This window comes from Cucumis melo, chromosome 6 (assembly GCF_025177605.1).
Source record: "Cucumis melo cultivar AY chromosome 6, USDA_Cmelo_AY_1.0, whole genome shotgun sequence".
NCBI classification, from domain to species: domain Eukaryota; kingdom Viridiplantae; phylum Streptophyta; class Magnoliopsida; order Cucurbitales; family Cucurbitaceae; genus Cucumis; species Cucumis melo.
The window spans coordinates 7,080,989-7,085,817 of NC_066862.1; positions in this window are offsets into that span (position 1 = coordinate 7,080,989).

A 4,829-nucleotide genomic window follows, 5' to 3' on the forward strand; every position below is an offset into this window, starting at 1 on the left:
AAAACTAGGGTAGTTAATAGCAAACTGTTATTAATTAATTACGATATGATTTATGTTAAAAAAAGTTATATAATTATTATTTTGTATATTATATAGTTTATAAAATATTACATAATATGTATTATACTTTTAGAAATTGAATGAAGTTTATAATCTAACAATATTTTAAGCATTTTTATTTTTTGTTTTAATATAATTTTGCAAAATTGAAAATTGAAAATCTAAATACAACAAAAACACTCAAAAAAAAAAAAATTCAGAATTTTAATGTTTTGGGTTAGAGAATCTATAAAACTATTTTGGATGGTTTGTGAAGCAAAAATTTGCTGAAATAACTAAATATAAAAATATAAAACAAAATATGAATTTCCTATCAAGCAAACCCTTTTTCATTTTTCGCAACTTAGACATGAAATGTGTTATTTGTGATAAAAAAAAGTCTCTATCATAGAATTTGGGATTTTGCTGTAGTTTATAAATTTTTTTTGGTAGCTTTGCCCATTGCAAAATTTTTCCTTTTTTCTAAATTTTAAGATAAAAAATTATTTTAAACAAAACTTACGGATTTGAAGATTTATCAAATCAAAATATTGTTATTCAAATTATTATCTAAAAATAGTGACATGTATAAAAAACATATCTAAATTAGGTCATATGTGTGTGTATATAGGTAATGTATCTAGTCATTTCAAATATAATCACTATGTAAATTCATCTATAGTTTTGGTATAATATAATCGGTATACCTTATTTAAATTAGGTAGTGATTAACTTAACATGACCAATGTACTAATCAAATCATGCACTACCAACATACAAACTGACATGACAGAAAAGTGACAAGTCAAACACCACCACTAAAAAACTTATTAAATGCCAATAATAATGTACATATATACTAAAGTTGCACATGAATCCCTAACACATATCATCTCTACAACTTTGATCATGCTCCTTATTATATCTCCTCCTTATTATCTCTCCCAAAGCATATAATAAAACTTAAAATTAACATAACTCCGAAGAAACAACATTGCATACACATCTTGCCATTACTTTGTCCACCCCATGTCTTTATGAACTTTCATGAATGTATAATGTTTAGCTCTAGTTCCATTATCTACTTAAGTTGGATTACAATTTCCTTTTTTCTATTTCTTGATTATTAATTTTTTTTTTCAAATTTCTCACATTCAATACCCCAACTTATTAATAAAAACACGATTATATAATCTAACACAAGCCAAAAATCTAAGGAGACCACATTTCTTGAATCTTATAATAACCAATCCAACCAATTGAAAATTTTTGAGTTGGTCCAAATTCTCTAAACTCAAATAAACCTTTGCACAAAGTATAGATACAAGAATGGGCCATGGTCCAAAAATGCTGAAGTTTTATAAAAAGAAAAAAGTAAATGTAAGTTCTACCTCTCATACTCTAAAGTTGGGTTTGGAACTAGTTAAAAGTGGTTAAACAACAATAATTTAAGTTTAAAATTTGAGTATAGTTGAAAGTAGTTAAAAGAAAATAATTGGGATGATAATAATAATAAAGATGATGACGACTGTAAAAAGAAAATAAAAAAAAGAAGTGAGGTGTAGAGAAATAAATTAAAAGAGAAAAGGAAGAGAGAGGGAGAGGAAGGTTGTGGAAGGGTTGGGGAAGTGAGTGAAGCGACGTGGCAAGGGAAGACAAAAGGAAACAGCTTTGTGATGAGGTGGAGGAAAACTCCAGAAGAAGACACGGTTTATTTCTTTTATGGAGACAGTTAAATGAAAATAGAGAGAGAGAGAAAAAAAAAAAACTGAATTTGGGATACCGATAGGGGGTCTCAGTTTGAGTGTGACTGATAGAGAGAGTGGGTGACAGATAGAGAATTAGGGGTTACAACAAACAAAGCAACTCTACAACTACAACCCCCCGTATTTTGCCGCGGAAACGCGTCAACCAACCACGTGCCTTTTATGCACCTCCCCACTCCTTAACCCCCACCCTCCCACACCCTCCCACTTGTTTTCTCTCTCTCTCTCTCTCTCTTTTTTTTTTTTATCATGCATATCTATCATTCTTACCTTATCCACTTACTATTACACTATCTTATAACATATGCTCTAAATTTCTTTCTTTTCCTTTTTCATTTTTTTTTTGTTAGAACTACACATTAACTCTAATCTTTTGGTATTTAATTGATGTAAAATGTTCAAGAAAACGTTCAATAAGAGTTTAGTTCAACTTATAGAGGACCAAAAAATTATAGGTTCAAATCTTCCGCTTTATTTATATTAAAAAAATGGTCCATGAGTTGTCTATGATTTGAAATTATTTGCTTGGTCCTCATATAACACACCTACTTGTGGAAATAGTGTTTGATAGTATAGAATTCTATTCCAAAACTAATTGGTAATATGAGGAGTAGTTCATTTATCTTATAAAGAACGTAAGTCTCTTTTGTTTTTCCAATGTGAGACTCTTAATATCTCAACGAAAAGGAATGTTATCGATTTCTATAGATTTCAATTCAAAGTTCACAACTTCAACCGGTTTGTCTTCAAGTGTATGTTTTTATGAAAAAAAATGATCTTACATTACCACACATTTCTTGGAACAAATATGTTAAATTAATTTTGAAGCTTACATGAATGAATGAAAAAAAGATTTATTTATTTGGTATAAATAATTATGACCATTCTTGTTTGGCGCAGGAAATTACTCGTGTGTGGGCCTTTGATGCTCCTCCAACTCACTCCAACCTCGTCGATAGAGTTAACCTTTGCATAAAGTACTTGCACCACTGCTCTCACTCTAATGTCTTTAGTCATTAAAAAGACTAGTATTTATCTTAAGTAAACACAAAAAGTTGAGTCATGTTCTTTATAAGTTCATTTCTTTTGACAATTTGCTTGATGTTATGTGTGCAACTCCAATATTATCAAGATGATTGTGGTCTTCAAGGTAATTTCAATTATTTCGTTCTTTTGGTATATAATCTCTCGAACTAGGCTGGTTGATTTAGAAATCAAGAGTAAATTTTTTTTTTCTGTCTAATTCGGAGATGTGAGGGGACGGTCCCTCATATTATCTCTGGATATTATTCCTTGAGCTAATTAGGTCCGTCCGTGAAGTTCCAGACCTCGTGAAAAGAACCCTCAACAAATTATTCTTTGAAGGCCTATATATTTATCCATACCTGACAAAGCTAGTGTTACAAAACCTCTAATTGGAGATATGTTCTGTGTTTGTTTGGTGAATATATATATATATATACAGCACGTGGGAACTCCCAAAGAAGAAGATCTGGTGAAGATATTGAATCTTTCATGAGTTTATGGGAGGGGGGGAATTAAAAAACTATGTAGAGAGAGTATATGTATATGGTCCAAACAACAAGTGGAGGAGGATGAAGTCATATAGTAGTGACCACTGACAGGCACTGAACTAAATTTAATTTTTAAGGCCTTCTTCAAGTGGAAGCCCATTGGGGTTTTGTACTATGTGTCGTTTCGCCCCCTCCAATTTTTTCTTCCTTTTCCATTTTTTGAATAGTCCTTGGTGTTATACTTTTGGCCCCATATACATATCTTTTCTTCGCATCTTCAATTCTGATACAGACTCTCTCCCCCTATATAGCTACATTTTTTTGTGATCACCATATATTGTATATATGTGTGTGTGTGTGTTCTTTATGAGCAACAATTAATTAAACTAAAGTTCTATTTGATGTGGAAGCTAGGATTGATCAAGGGACCTCCTACAATGTGCTTTAGGAGTTCTGCACTTTAAAAGCATATTTATAGGACCTTAGGACTTCACACTTTCATCTCTCTTTCTTTCTTCCTGCCCCCATTCATACTTTGTTGTTATTTGTTTGATAACCCAATTTTGTTCAAAATTACCTATAGGGGGACAGTGTATATAAATGGAACAAAATTTCACTGTATAAAAAATTTAACAATTAGTTACAATGAAACTACTTATCTGGTAAGTTCTCTTTTTAGTGACTCACATCTAGTTTTCTCTTCAGTTTCAACTTAGGCTCTTCTTAAGTTTGGGCTCCCCCATTTCCACAATAATGTTTCTTCCATGTTTGTATGAGATCTTTTCAATACAAAATGCTTAGGCTACCCCAAAAATGATATCCCCTCACATCGACTATATACTCCCTATAAATATTGTATCAAAAGAGAACAACGTCTCTAAAGATTTAAAATATGGCTACGGAAAAAACAACCTCAATGAAAAACACGAAGATACTCAATAACAATACATGAAGGTTGAAGCCTAAACAAGTCCTAAGTTCCAAATGTCCAATAACATAATAACATACAAACTTTTCTAATAAGACGACTATCCCTAAAATTGAATCAGAGAGCCATATAAACATGGTTAGTATTGGAAATATATTTTAAAAGAGAATAAATATTATTTTAAAGCGAATAAGAAAGATAGATATACATGAAAAATAAGTAATCCACTAAAACATTCATTTATATATATAGAAATTATATTTTGTTGAAGTTGTTGTCAATCGATAACACTATTCTTAAAAATGTTTTTGATATGTTGTTCAAGTTTTTCCTTTAAGAAAGTCAGCCAACACTACAAGAAATTCCGAATCTCTTGACGTCATTTTACACCGTCGAGAGATATGGCATCAGGAGTTCAGGCCTCTCTCAACGCATAAACTGAGGTGTCGAGAGAGGCAAGAATTCCCGATGCTTTAGAAAGTTCTTGGATATATCTCGACGCTTTACTTAAGCATCGGGAATTATTCTTGCATATATCCCAACGTAATAAGTAAAGCATTGGGAATTCTTGGATATATCCCA